We start from the raw sequence: 8,262 nt of genomic DNA, 5'->3' as shown, positions 1-8,262 counted from the left end.
TATGTGATTTGGCCTTCAAATCTCAGAATTTCGCATAATATTGCATTTTTAGCAAGTTTTCTTCCATTTTGTTCGTACTAAACATCACCGAATTTAGCAGTATTTTGACGTTTATCATCCCCCTTTTCCTTTATGTGATATTAACAAAATTTGAATAATATATTATTAAATTGACTTTATGTGATATAAACAAAATATTGAATTAGGCAATATTTTGCTGTTTTTCCACGTTTTTGTGAATTTCCAGTTTATTGGTATTAATTCATTAAATATACGATAAAAATTATACAAACACAAAATTGATTAGATAATAACCTTAAATACTTCATTTTCAATCATCTATTTGTTTCTCGTTGAAATACTGAGTAAGATATTGAAAAGAGGAGAAGTTCGGTTTTTATTGCATATATCGACGTTTCAGCCGGAATTTTGCGGTTTTACGTGTACATCTTCCGTCGGTAATATAAACGGAAAATCAAGAACATTTTAGTTCATTCTAATGAAAACACATTGATTTTTATCATTTGTATTGGAAACAACATTGTCATATGTCTTTTCTTTTATCTAAATAATACGAAACCTCGCTCTATGATTCGAAGTTAAAATCCTTAAATTTGGTTTAGTAGTGAATTTTTCACGTTTTTCACGTAGTTTGATATTACATAAATATATTCATTTTTACCAATATTTCGATACTATTTCATGTAGTATCACGATATGTGATTTGGCCTTCATATCTCAGATTTTCGCATAATATTGCATTTTAAGCAAGTTTTCTTGCATTTTCTTCCGTACTAAAAATCATCGAATTTAGTAATATTTTGACGTTTATCATCTCCCTTTTTCTTTATGTGATATAAACAAAATATCATCGAATTAGGCAATATTTTGCTGTTTTTACACGTTTTTGTGAATTTCCAGTTTATTGGTATTAATTCATTAGATATACGATAAAAATGATACAAACACATAATTGATTGGACAATAACCTGAAAAAATTCATTTACAATCATCTATTTGTTTCTCTGTAAGTACTGATTAAGATATTGAAAAGAGGAAAAGTTCGGTTTTTATTGCATATATCGACGTTTCAGCCGGAATAGTGCGGTTTTACGTGTCAATCTTCCATCGGTAATATCAGGAACATTTTAGTTCATTCTAATGAAAACACATTGATTTTTATCATTTGTATTGGAGACAACATTGTCATATGTCTTTTCTTGGATCTAAATAATACGAAACCTCGCTTTATGTTTCGAAGTTAAAATCCTTAAATTTGGTTTAATAGTGACTTTTTTCACGTTTTTCATGTAGTTTGATATTACGTAAATATATTCATTTTTACCAATATTTCGATACTATTTCATGTAGTATCACGATTTGTGATTTGGCCTTCAAATCTCAGAATTTCGCATAATATTGCATTTTAAGCAAGTTTTCTTGCATTTTCTTCCGTACTAAAAATCATCGAATTTAGTAATATTTTGACGTTTATCATCTACCTTTTCCTTTTGTGATATAAACAAAATATCATCGAATTAGGCAATATTTTGCTGTTTTTCCACGTTTTTGTGAATTTCCAGTTTATTGGTATTAATTCATTAATATACGATAAAAATGATACAAACACAAATTGATTAGATAATAACCTTAAACTTCATTTTCAATCATCTATTTGTTTCTCGTTGAAGTACTGAGTAAGATTTTGAAAAGAGGAAAAGTTCGGTTTTTATTGCATATATCGACGTTTCAGCCGGAATTGTGCGGTTTTACGTGTACATCTTCCGTCGGTAATAAACGGAAAATCAGAACATTTTAGTTCATTCTAATGAAAACACATTGATTTTTATCATTTGTATTGGAAACAACATTGTCATATGTCTTTTCTTTTATCTAAATAATACGAAACCTCGCTATGATTCGAAGTTAAAATCCTAAATTTGTTTAGTAGTGACTTTTTTCACGTTTTTCACGTAGTTTGATATTACATAAATATTCATTTTTACCAATATTTCGATACTATTTCATGTAGTATCACGATATGTGATTTGGCCTTCATATCTCAGATTTCGCATAATATTGCATTTTAAGCAAGTTTTCTTGCATTTTCTTCCGTACTAAAAATCATCGAATTTAGTAATATTTTGACGTTTATCATCTCCCTTTTCTTTATGTGATATAAACAAAATATCATCGAATTAGGCAATATTTGCTGTTTTTACACGTTTTTGTGAATTTCCAGTTTATTGGTATTAATCATTAGATATACGATAAAAATGATACAAACACATAATTGATTAGATAATAACCTTAAAAAATTCATTTCAATCATCTATTTGTTTCTCTGTAAGTACTGATAAGATATTGAAAAGAGGAAAAGTTCGGTTTTTATTGCATATATCGACGTTTCAGCCGGAATTGTGCGGTTTTACGTGTCATCTTCCATCGGTAATATCAGGAACATTTTAGTTCATTCTAATGAAAACACATTGATTTTTATCATTTGTATTGGAAACAACATTGTCATATGTCTTTTCTTGGATCTAAATAATACGAAACCTCGCTTTATGTTCGAAGTTAAAATCCTTAAATTTGGTTTAATAGTGACTTTTTTCACGTTTTTCATGTAGTTTGATATTACGTAAATATATTCATTTTTACCAATATTTCGATACTATTTCATGTAGTATCACGATATGTGATTTGGCCTTCAAATCTCAGAATTTCGCATAATATTGCATTTTAAGCAAGTTTTCTTGCATTTCTTCCGTACTAAAATCATCGAATTTAGTAATATTTTGACGTTTATCATCTCCCTTTTCCTTTATGTGATATAAACAAAATATCATCGAATTAGGCAATATTTGCTGTTTTTTCCACGTTTTTGTGAATTTCCAGTTTATTGGTAAATACTCATTAAATATACGATAAAAATTACAAACACATAATTGATTAGATAATAACCTTAAATACTTCATTTTCAATCATCTATTTGTTTCTCGTTGAAGTACTGAGTAAGATATTGAAATGAGGAGAAGTTCGGTTTTTATTGCATATATCGACGTTTCAGCCGGAATTGTGCGGTTTAAATGTCTGTACATCTTCCATCGGTAATATAAACGAATATCAGGAACATTTTAGTTCATTCTAATGAAAACACATTGATTTTTATCATTTGTATTGGAAACAACATTGTCATAGTCTTTTCTTGGATCTAAATAATACGAAACCTCGCTTTATGGTTCGAAGTTAAAATCCTTAAATTTGGTTTAATAGTGACTTTTTTCACGTTTTTCATGTAGTTTGATATTACGTAAATATATTCATTTTACCAATATTTCGATACTATTTCATGTAGTATCACGATATGTGATTTGGCCTTCAAATCTCAGAATTTCGCATATTGCATTTTAAGCAAGTTTTCTTGCATTTTTTCCGTACTAAACATCGAATTTAGTAATATTTTGACGTTTATCATCTCCCTTTTCCTTTATGTGATATAAACAAAATATCATCGAATTAGGCAATATTTTGCTGTTTTTCCACGTTTTTTGTGAATTTCCAGTTTATTGGTATTAATTCATTAAATATACGATAAAAATGATACAAACACAATAATTGATTAGATAATAACCTTAAATACTTCATTTTCAATCATCTATTTGTTTCTCGTTGAAATACTGAGTAAGATATTGAAAAGAGGAGAAGTTCGTTTTTATTGCATATATCGACGTTTCAGCCGGAATTGTGCGGTTTTACGTGTACATCTTCCATCGGTAATATAAACGATATCAGGAACATTTTAGTTCATTCTAATGAAACACATTGATTTTTATCATTTGTATTGGAAACAACATTGTCATATGTCTTTTCTTTTATCTAAATAATACGAAACCTCGCTTATGATTCGAAGTTAAAATCCTTAAATTTGGTTTAATAGTGACTTTTTTCACGTTTTTCATGTAGTTTGATATTACGTAAATATATTCATTTTTAACCAATATTTCGATACTACTTTCATGTAGTATCACGATATTGATTTGGCCTTCAAATCTCAGAATTTCGCAAATATTGCATTTTAAGCAAGTTTTCTTGCATTTTTCTTTCGTACTAAAAATCATCGAATTTTGTAATATTTTGACGTTTATCATCTCCCTTTTCCTTTATGTGATATAAACAAAATATCATCGAATTAGGCAATAATTTGCTGTTTTTTCCACGTTTTTGTGAATTTCCAGTTTATTGTAAAAACTCATTAAATATACGATAAAATGATACAAACACATAATTGATTAGATAATAACCTTAAATACTTCATTTTCAATCATCTATTTGTTTCTCGTTGAAATACTGAGAAGATTGAAAAGGGGAAGAAGTTCGGTTTTTATTGCATATATCGACGTTTCAGCCGGAATAGAGCGGTTTTACGTGTACATCTTCCATCGGTTATAAACGAAATATCAGGAACATTTTAGTTATTTCTAATGAAAACAATTTGATTTTTATCATTTGTATTGGAAACAACATTGTCATATGTCTTTTCTTTAATCTAAATAATACGAAACCTCGCTTTATATTCGAAGTTAAATCCTTAAATTTGGTTTGATAATGACTTTTTCACGTTTTTCATGTAGTTTGATATTACGTAAATATATTCATTTTTACCAATATTTCGATACTATTTCATGTAGTATCACGATATGTGATTTGGCCTTCAAATCTCAGAATTTCGCAAATATTGCATTTTAAAGCAAGTTTTCTTGCATTTTGTTTCGTACTAAACATCACCGAATTTAGCAGTATTTTGACGTTTATCATCCCCTTTTTCCTTTATGTGATATAAACAAAATATCATCGAATTAGGCAATATTTTGCTGTTTTTTCCACGTTTTTGTGAATTTCCAGTTTTTGGTATTAATTCATTAAATATACGATAAAAATGATACAAACACAAATTGATTAGATAATAACCTTAAATACTTCATTTTCAATCATCTATTTGTTTCTCGTTGAAATACTGAGTAAGATTTTGAAAGAGGAAAAGTTCGGTTTTTATTGCATATATCGACGTTTCAGCCGGAATTGTGCGGTTTTACGTGTACATCTTCCGTCGGTAATATAAACGGAAAATCAAGAACATTTTAGTTCATTCTAATGAAAACACATTGATTTTTATCATTTGTATTGGAAACAACATTGTCATATGTCTTTTCTTTTATCTAAATAATACGAAACCTCGCTCTATGATTCGAAGTTAAAATCCTTAAATTTGGTTTTAGTAGTGACTTTTTTCACGTTTTTCACGTAGTTTGATATTACATAAATATATTCATTTTTACCAATATTTCGATACTATTTCATGTAGTATCACGATATGTGATTTGGCCTTCATATCTCAGAATTTTCGCATAATATTGCATTTTAAGCAAGTTTTCTTGCATTTTCTTCCGTACTAAAAATCATCGAATTTAGTAATATTTTGACGTTTATCATCTCCCTTTTCTTTATGTGATATAAACAAAATATCATCGAATTAGGCAATATTTTGCTGTTTTTTACACGTTTTGTGAATTTCCAGTTTATTGGTATTAATTCATTAGATATACGATAAAAATGATACAAACACATAATTGATTGATAATAACCTGAAAAAATTCATTTACAATCATCTATTTGTTTCTCTGTAAGTACTGATTAAGATATTGAAAAGAGGAAAAGTTCGGTTTTTATTGCATATATCGACGTTTCAGCCGGAATTGTGCGGTTTTACGTGTCAATCTTCCATCGGTAATATCAGGAACATTTTAGTTCATTCTAATGAAAACACATTGATTTTTATCATTTGTATTGGAAACAACATTGTCATATGTCTTTTCTTGGATCTAAATAATACGAAACCTCGCTTTATGTTTCGAAGTTAAAATCCTTAAATTTGGTTTAATAGTGACTTTTTTCACGTTTTTCATGTAGTTTGATATTACGTAAATATATTCATTTTTACCAATATTTCGATACTATTTCATGTAGTATCACGATATGTGATTTGGCCTTCAAATCTCAGAATTTCGCATAATATTGCATTTTAAGCAAGTTTTCTTGCATTCTCTTCCGTACTAAAATCATCGAATTTAGTAATATTTTGACGTTTATCATCTCCTTTTCCTTTATGTGATATAAACAAAATATCATCGAATTAGGCAATATTTGCTGTTTTTCCACGTTTTTGTGAATTTCCAGTTTATTGGTAAATACTCATTAAATATACGATAAAATGATACAAACACATAATTGATTAGATAATAACCTTAAATACTTCATTTTCAATCATCTATTTGTTTCTCGTTGAAGTACTGAGTAAGATATTGAAATGAGGAGAAGTTCGGTTTTTATTGCATATATCGACGTTTCAGCCGGAATTGTGCGGTTTTACGTGTACATCTTCCATCGGTAATATAAACGGAATATCAGAACATTTTAGTTCATTCTAATGAAACACATTGATTTTTATCATTTGTATTGGAAACAACATTGTCATATGTCTTTTCTTGGATCTAAATAATCGAAACCTCGCTTTATGGTTCGAAGTTAAAATCCTTAAATTTGGTTTAATAGTGACTTTTTTCACGTTTTTCATGTAGTTTGATATTACGTAAATATATTCATTTTTACCAATATTTCGATACTATTTCATGTAGTATCACGATATGTGATTTGGCCTTCAAATCTCAGAATTTCGCATAATATTGCATTTTATGCAAGTTTTCTTGCATTTTCTTCCGTACTGAAAATCATCGAATTTAGTAATATTTTGACGTTTGTCATCTCCCTTTTCCTTTATGTGATATAAACAAAATATCATCGAATTAGGCAATATTTTGCTGTTTTTCCACGTTTTGTGAATTTCCAGTTTATTGGTATTAATTCATTCAATATACGATAAAAATGATACAAACACATAATTGATTAGATAATAACCTTAAATACTTCATTTTCAATCATCTATTTGTTTCTCGTTGAAGTACTGAGTAAGATATTGAAATGAGGAGAAGTTCGTTTTTATTGCATATATCGACGTTTCAGCCGGAATTGTGCGGTTTTACATGTACATCTTCCATCGGTAATATAAACGGAATATCAGGAACATTTTAGTTCATTCTAATGAAAACACATTGATTTTATCATTTGTATTGGAAACAACATTGTCATATGTCTTTTCTTGGATCTAAATAATACGAAACCTCGCTTTATGGTTCGAAGTTAAAATCCTTAAATTTGGTTTAATAGTGACTTTTTTCACGTTTTTCATGTAGTTTGATATTACGTAAATATTCATTTTTACCAATATTTCGATACTATTTCATGTAGTATCACGATAATTGATTTGGCCTTCAAATCTCAGAATTTCGCAAAATATTGCATTTTAAGCAAGTTTTCTTGCATTTTCTTTCGTACTAAAAATCATCGAATTTAGTATATTTTGACGTTTATCATCTCCCTTTTCCTTTATGTGATATAAACAAAATATCATCGAATTAGGCAATAATTTTTGCTGTTTTTCACGTTTTTGTGAATTTCCAGTTTTTGGTAAAACTCATTAAATATACGATAAAAATGATACAAACACATAATTCATTAGATAATAACCTTAAACTTCATTTTCAATCATCTATTTGTTTCTCGTTGAAAACTGAGAAGGCATTGAAAAGGGAGAAGTTCGGTTTTTATTGCATATATCGACGTTTCAGCCGGAATAGAGCGGTTTTACGTGTACATCTTCCATCGGTGATATAACGAAATATCAGAACATTTTAGTTTTCTAATGAAAACAATTGATTTTTATCATTTGTATGGAAACAACATTGTCATATGTCTTTTCTTTATCTAAATAATACGAAACCTCGCTTTATTGTTCGAAGTTAAAATCCTTAAATTTGGTTTATAGTGACTTTTTTTCACGTTTTTCACGTAGTTTGATATTACATAAATATTTCATTTTTACCAATATTTCGATACTATTTCATGTAGTATCACGATATGTGATTTGGCCTTCAAATCTCAGATTTTCGCATAATATTGCATTTTAAGCAAGTTTTCTTGCATTTTCTTCCGTACTAAAATCATCGAATTTAGTAATATTTTGACGTTTATCATCTCCCTTTTCTTTATGTGATATAACAAAATATCATCGAATTAGGCAATATTTTGCTGTTTTTCACGTTTTTGTGAATTTCCAGTTTATTGGTATTAATTCATTAGATATAC

Source organism: Procambarus clarkii, chromosome 7 (assembly GCF_040958095.1).
Source record: "Procambarus clarkii isolate CNS0578487 chromosome 7, FALCON_Pclarkii_2.0, whole genome shotgun sequence".
Classification (NCBI taxonomy): domain Eukaryota; kingdom Metazoa; phylum Arthropoda; class Malacostraca; order Decapoda; family Cambaridae; genus Procambarus; species Procambarus clarkii.
This window is presented reverse-complemented; position numbering follows the sequence as displayed.